General features: G+C 37.9%; 1 pseudogene across 1 annotated transcript; it reads left to right on the forward strand.

Annotated features, from left to right (window-relative positions):
- The first annotated feature begins 1676 nt into the window (after nucleotides 1–1676).
- On the forward strand, nucleotides 1677–2988 carry LOC128591424 (beta-hexosaminidase subunit beta-like; annotated as a pseudogene). Its single transcript, XR_008381563.1, has 2 exons — nucleotides 1677–1730; nucleotides 1969–2988. The product of XR_008381563.1 is annotated as a beta-hexosaminidase subunit beta-like (transcript).
- Nucleotides 2989–8084: the final 5096 nt, after the last annotated feature.

An 8084-nucleotide genomic window follows, 5' to 3' on the forward strand; every position in this document is an offset into this window, starting at 1 on the left:
TTTATTCCTTTTGGTAACTACAGAGTAGTGGGATTGCTGAATCAAATGGTGGGTCTACCTTTAGTTTTATGAAACATCCCTGTACTGCTTTCCATAGAGGTTATACCAGTTTGCAGTCCCACCACCAGGGTATGAGTGTTGCTTTCTCTCTGCATCCATGTCAGCACTTGTTGTTTTGAGACTTTTCCACAGAGCCATTCTCACTGGAGTTAGGTGATATCTCATTGTTCTTTTGATTACATTTCCCCGGTAATTAGAAATGTTGAAAACCAGCACATTGTACCTCAAGATTGCATTAATGTACACAGCTATCATTTAATAATAATAATAATAAAAAAAGAAATGTTGAGCACTTCTTCATATGTTTTTTTGGACACCAGTCTATCTTCTTTGAAAAGTTGCTGGGTTTTTGCCCATTTTGATATCCATTTTTATTGGATAGGATTCAAATTACTGGTTTTAAGAATAACCTTGTATCTTTGGTTTTCTGCACTTAGCCTGTGAGGACTGGGCTTGTTTGTTGTTTTATTGGTGTTCTCTGAGCTTCATAGAATGTAAGACATACAGATTCATATTTTTAAACACATTCGGAAAGCTTTTAACAGTTATTTCTTTAAACACTATCTTGTTTCTGTTCTCTCTTTTCTCCTTGGGAACTCAACTCCATTAAATGAATGCTGACCACTTTATATTATCTCACAGCTCACTCAGACTTCATTTACTTTTTTCTAATTATTTTTTCTTTAAATTGGTTACTTTCTACAGATCTCTCTTCAAAATATATTGACCCATATTTCAATCTGCTATCAAGCTCATTACAGACATTATATTTTTTAGTTCTAGTATTCTGTTTGTATTTGGCTCTTCTTAATGGGAGTCAGGGCTGAGCAGATGGCAGGCTTTCTGTAGGTTCAAGAAAGGATACAATAGAAAAGAAAACTGCAGACAAACATCCTTTATAAATATAGATGCAACTATCCTCAATAAAATCCTGGCAAACAGAATCCAATAGCACGTCAGTGAAATAATCCACCATGATAAAGGGGGCTTCATGACAAGGATGCAAGTAATCAGTCAACATACATAAGTGAATAAATGTGATTCATCACACAACAGAAGCAATAACAAAGACTGTGATTATTTCAATAGAGGCGAAGAAAATATGTCACAACATGCAACACTCTTTCAAGATAAAAACCCTCTGCATACTAGGCATAGAAGGAACTTAGCTCAAAGTAACCAAAGCCATATATAACAAAACCATAGCCAACATCATACTGCCTGAAGAAACGTTGAAAGAAAACATTCCTGCTATGAACTTGAATAAGGCACAAGGGTGCCTAGTGTCACCACTGCTATTCAGTGAAGGCTGGAGTCCTAGACAGAGCAATCAGCCAAGAGAAAGCAATAAGGAATATTAAAATTGGGTCTGAGAGCCGGCGATGGGCCCTGGAGAGACGTGGGCTGGGGCTGTCCCAGCTGCGGGCGCTGCCGGCTTTGCTCCCGGCGCTGGCGGCGCAGACCCCGCGTGGTGGCGCTCTGGCCCCTGCCGCTCTCGGTGACAGGGACCAGCACTCGGTTGTGCCTCGCCCCTGAGAACTTTTACATCGACCACGGTCTCAATTCCAAGGCCAGTGCCTCCTGCTCCTCTCTGGAGGAAGCATTTTGGCGATACTATGAATATATTTTTGGTGTTTACAAGCGGCCTCGGGGGCTTCCGAAACTCTGGGGTGAAGGACAGTTAAAGCCACTTCCCGTCTCAGTTGTCCTTGAGTCCGAGTTCGGTGCTTTCCCAGCGTGTCTTCTGATGAATCCCACTTTTTACTTGTGAAAGAACCTGTGGGTCTCTTCAAGGCAAACAGAGTCTGGGGGGCATTTAGGAGGTTTAGAGACCCATAGCTAGTTGATTTATCAAGATTCCTGTGGTGCTTTTCCCATCGGTGACTTCGACATTGTTGACTCTCCAAGGTTTCCACGGAGGAATTACAATTGATACATCCAGGCGCGCTGCCACTTAAGGTTAGTCTTAAAACCCTGGACGCCAAGGCTTTCCGTAAGCTCAATGTTCTTCACAGGCACTACGAGTCTTCCCCTTATCAGAGCATCACTTTTCCTGAGTTAAGCTATCCTTCATCTCATGTTCATACATCAAATGATATCCATAGGGCGACTGAACGTGCCAGATTACGAGGGATTCGAGTCTTACTGGAATTTGATACCCCTGGACATATGGTGTCTTGGGGAAAAAGGTCAGAAAGACCTCTTGACCCCATATTACTCTCAATAGAAACAGTTAAACACTTTCAGACCTATAAACCCTATTCCCAATACAATTTATAGCTTATTTACTACATTTTTGAAAGGAATTAGTAAGGTGTTTCCAGATCACTTTATTCATTTGGGAGGAGATGAAGTGGATTTTAACTGTTGGGAGTTAAATCCAAAAATAGATTTTATGAAGCAAAAAGGCTTTGGTGAAGATTTCAGAAAACCAGAATCTTTCTAATATTCAAAAGCTTTTGGATATTATTGCAACCATAAACAATGGACCCATTGTCTGGCAAGAGGTTTTTGATGATAAACTGAAGAAGCTTCAGCAAGTTACACTAGTTGAAGTGTGGAAAAACTCCGGGTATTTTGAGAAAATGGCTTTCCTGTAATCCTTTCTGCCCCCTTAGTACTTAGATTTGATAAGTTATGGACAGGACTAGAGACAGTAATATAACGTGGAACCTCTTAATTTTGGGGGTACTCAGAAAAAACGCATCCTTGGTGGAGAAGCTTGTCAATGTGAATGCAACTAACCTCACTCCAAGATTATGGCCTTCAGCAAGTGCTGTTGGTGAGAGACTCTGGAGTCCCCAAAATGTCAGAGATCTAAAAGATGCTTTCAACAGAATAACAAGACACCGCTGCAGAATGCTGAGACGTAGGATAGCTGCACAGCCTCTTTACACCAGATATTGCAACTATGAGGAAAGCATGTAAAAATGAGCTGAAACAAACACAGGAGGGGGAAAGGCCCCAGCACTCTGTGTTATAATCAACTTGAAATCATTAAATTAAGATTTGTTACTTTTTTGAATGCAGTCTTTATTGATTAAACCTCTTATTTTACATTAAAAAAAGAATATTCAAATTGGAAAACAAGAGGTCAAACTATTGCTTTCTGCTGACAATGTGATCTTGTATTCAGAAAACCCCAAAGACTTCACCAAGAGACTCCTGGGATTGATAAATAAATTCAGGAAAGTCTCAGATTACAAAATCAATGTCCACACATCAGTAGCTTTTCTATATACTAATAACAGTCGAGACTAAAATGAAAATTCAATATCATTCATGATAGCTATAAAGAAAAGAAAATACTTATAAGTATATATAACAAAGGAGGTAAAAGTTCTCTACAAGGAGAACTACAAATCCCTGAGGAAAGAACTTGCAGAAGAGAAAAATAAATTGAAAGGCATATCATGCTCAGGGATCAATATAATCAACATTGTTAAAATGTCCATACTACCCAAAGTGATTTATAGTTTCAAGGCAACCCCCCTCAAAATACTAAGGGCACATTTCACAGATCTAGAAAAATAATTCTATGCTTTCTTTGAAACCAGAAATGAGCTCAAATATTCAAAGCAGTCTTAAGCAAAAGAACAAATCTGGACGCATCAAATTGCCAGACTTCAAACTATACTACAAGGCTCTCGTAAGCAAAACAGCACAATATTGGCCCTAAAAAAAGAAACACAGACCAATGGAAGAGAACAGAGAACCCAGATATAAAACCATCTACTTACAGTCAACTGCTCTTAAACAAAACACGTAGTGGATGCTGGGGAAAAGGAGTCCTATTCAATAAATGGTGCTTGGAAAATTGGGCAGCCACATGCAGAAGCATAAAACAACACCCCTCTCTGTCAGCACTCATATAAACTAATTCAACATGAGTAAAAGAATTAAATGTGAGCCAGAAAACCATTACGAGTCTAGAAGAAATTATAGGAAAAACTCTTTTAGATATTGGTCTGGGTAAAGAATTTATGACTAAGACCCCAATGGCAATTAAAGCACAACAAAAATAAACAAATGAGACTTGATTTAAATAAAAAGCTTTTGCACAGCTAAGGAAATAATCAACAGCAAATAGACAGCTTACAGAATGGGAGAATATATTCACAAATAACATCCAATAAAGGCCTAACATCCAGAATCTATAAAGAACTCAAATAAATCAGTGAGAAAAAAAACAAACAACTCCATAACAAAAGTGAGCAAAAGACACACAGAAGTTTCTCTAAAGATAGACAAATGGCAACAAACATTTGATGAAATGCTCAACAGCACTAATTATCAAGGAAGTAAAAATTAAACCATAATGAAATATCACTTTACTCCCGTTAGAAATGGGAGCTGCTATTATAATTATAAAAGTTCAGTTTTGCAAAATGAATGTTAGCTCTGCAGTACAAAATTGTGTACACTTAATTATATACGCTTAAAATTTTGTTGAGCATAGATACGTGAAATGTTTTATCACAATAATAATAACAATTTTAGAAAGCTAATTACTGACTCTGTTGTCCCCCAATGACTTAAGAGTTCTCTGGCAAAAGCAGGGAGCATGTAGCAGTAAGCACCATGCAATGCAGGCGGGAACTCACAGGCAGGTCAGCAGGTCCCTGTTTTTGTAATATTCTAGAGAAATGTGCTTGAACCATGGAGCTGGGTCTTGGCAGAGGTATTTTTCACCCTTCTGCTTTCTCTTTTTAATGAAAATAACACAATAATCTTGCTTGGGGGAATAGATACATGGGTTTACTGGTAGTTTCTTAATGATGTGCTGAAAAAAATCCAGCTCTCTAGCACCTGGAGATGATGAAGAATGTTGCCAGGCCACCCAGCGAGAGAAAGCTCCACAGCCAAGAACCAGCATTCCTGCTTTTCTGTGTAAGCCTGAAAGACAAAATGTAAGTGAGCAGATCTTCAGAACTAGTAAGTGCTATGTTATTTAAATGAATCTACCTATGAGTTTCAAAAAGTAACTTTGAAAAGTTATAGCGAAGAATACAATAATTACAGAATATATAATGAACATATTATGTTTCTGATTTTAATTTATAACTTTATTATTATAAACTTCTTATCACAATATTGTTTATGGTGAATCTAACTTGTGACTGGTAGATCACAACGGGGAATACGAGATGAAACTGATAGCCAAGGGGGGCAAAAAAAAAAAAAGAAAAATTTTAATAATACACGTTGTCTCTCAGTATCTTTGTGGAATTTGTTCCAAAACCCCTGAAGATACCAAAATCCAAACATGCTTAAGTTGCTTATGAAAAATGGTATAGTATATTAAATCCTCACCATTGTTAAGAGGTCTTGGAAACTGAGATATTAAGTGAAAGGAAATATGACAAAACCAATTTTACCATGGACTAATTGATATAAGAATTAAGTTTCTACGTGGCACCTATAGCTCAGTGGGTAGGACGCCGGCCACATACACTGAGGCTGGTGGGTTCAAATCTGGCCTGGACCAGCTAAAATCAACAATGAGAACTACAACAAAAAAGTAGCTGGGCATTGTGGCAAGTGCCCATAGTTCTAGATACTTGGGAGTCTGAGGCAAGAGAATCGCTTAAGCCCCAGAGTTTAAAGTTGCTGTGAGCTGTGGTGCTACAGCACTCTACTGAGGGCAACATAGTGAGGCTCTGTCTCAAAAGGAATTAAGTTTCTACAGCAAATTTTTTATCACCAAAACATCACCACACTTCTAAATAAAGATCAAAACTCTTCAGTATTAAAAATTGAAATAAATGTGAGCTATACATACATTTAAGAGAGATTAGTAAAAAGTAACCCCAAATATATAAACTTTACACAGATAGTAGCCTTTGCCAGGCATTGATTTTTTTTTCCTCCTCAATGTTATAATGAAGTGACAATGATGCTGTATTTGCATATAACTTATGCACATCATCTGATAATACCTCAAATCATCTCTAGATTATTTAAAATACTTAATACAATGTAAACGCTATGTGAATAGTCACTACACTGTATTCTTCAGGGAACAAAAATAAAACAATCTGTACATGTTCAGTATCAATGCAACCATCAATTTTATTTTTTGGAATGTTTTCAATCCATTGTTGGTGGAATCCACAGATTCGGACCCCATGGATATGGGGAAAGATCTGTAATTATCATTCTAAAATTAGTAGCAAGATTTTAAAGTCACTAATTTCCACACATTCTTACTAATAATACTTTCTACTATTTGCAAGTTTACAAGAATAATACTTACATGTATAATTCTCATGTGATATTGGAACCTGAATGGAAGTTTAATTTGCATGACCACATGTCAGTGATGAAACTGAAAATTAACTTGCCCCAAATTTAATAGTTGATATGTGATAGAACTAGAATTCAAACTTGCATTTGCTATGCTTGTGATATCCCATACTAGGAGGAATGGGAAAGATTTAGCCTGCTTCAGTATTAGCCATCTTCAAAGTGACATTGCCTTCTATCCAGGGCCTAGAGGTTATGAAATTGAATGTGGTTTAAAGTGTTCTGTCTCTATCTTGAAATTATTATCTTTTTTAAATAGAGGCCCTCATGTTTAGCTGGCTTTGGGCCCATCAAATTATATGTTTTGTTTCTGGAAAAGATCTGGGCAGCTCTTTAAATAGTCTGCATGTCTGTAATAGATACGATAAAAACCTAATCAGCTAAGAAAATTGTTCCTGGATAATCTCAGAACTAATTTATTTATATTCATCATTACTAAACAGATTTGCCTCTCAGATTTCAAGTTTCTCTTTCCTATGAGGAATGGCACTTAGTGGGCTCATCTCTTGCTGATATCTTCAAGAATTCTCCAAAAAGAGATACCCTGCATCTTTCTGTAGCTGTCCAGAATGCTCTTCCTTCGGCTTGAGCACATCTTTTAGCAAACCACAGGACATGGAATGAATGTTATTTCTCTAGTTTTGAAGGGATATTTTGACTCCTCTCAGACTTTATCTTCATCATGAGAGAGAAGGAAGGTGTGCAGAGAAGAAGAGGAAAGGAGGTAAAGGAGGGAGGAGCAAATGAAGAGAGAGAGAATAAGAGAGAAAGATCCAGGGACTAATACCACCTACAGACTTTGTCTCCTACCCAGAAAATGGGTATTGCTTTTGTACTGTGTTCCTAAGGCCGCTCACATAAGGCTCTTTCAATGCCCCACCACCTGGTAGGGGGTTACATGTGTGGCTTCTTTGCTAAGCTCTGTAAATAGTAGAATACTATTTGCTCGTCTTTTTATCCTTGGACCACCAAAATTTTGGAAACACTTAATGAAGTGTTTGATGAGATAAATGAAATGAAATGACAGAGTTCCCTTGTATTCCGTGACTTTGGCATTTACACATTTCCATCAAAATTATGTGCTTTTCAAGTGAGTTTTAGAAAAGCTTTCCAAAACCAAAACTGAATGAAACTTTAAAATGGTTGTATAAGTGCTTCCTTGCCTAAAAGCAATGTTTCCAATTAGTTTCTGCCTCTGGGTTTTATTTTCCCAATGCAATTTAGCTAATGTTTTAGCTCTGGAGAAAGTGAGCTGAAGATTAAATTAGTGTCTTAGTAGACTATTAAGTGAACCACTCCCAGCATAAATCCTTCTTCAACAGCATTTAACAAACACACTGCTAAGTATCTAGCCAACTACAAATGTGCTCATCAGGCATCAGGACGATAAAGATCTTTTTGCCTTTTGATTTTCTTTTTTCTGGGGTGTCATTTGCATATTATTATTATTATTTTTTTTTTTTGTAGAGACAGAGTCTCACCCTATGGCCCTTGGTGGAGTGGCATGGCCTCACACAGCTCACAGCAACCTCCAACTCCTGGGCTTAAGCGATTCTTTTGCCTCAGCCTCCCAAGTAGGTGGAGTGGCATGGCCTCACACAGCTCACAGCAACCTCCAACTCCTGGGCTTAAGCGATTCTTTTGCCTCAGCCTCCCAAGTAGCTGGGACTACAGGCGCCCGCCACAATGCCCGGCTATTTTTTGGTTGCAGTTTGGCC

The sequence above is a fragment of the Nycticebus coucang genome, chromosome 8 (assembly GCF_027406575.1).
Source record: "Nycticebus coucang isolate mNycCou1 chromosome 8, mNycCou1.pri, whole genome shotgun sequence".
NCBI classification, from domain to species: Eukaryota; Metazoa; Chordata; class Mammalia; order Primates; family Lorisidae; genus Nycticebus; species Nycticebus coucang.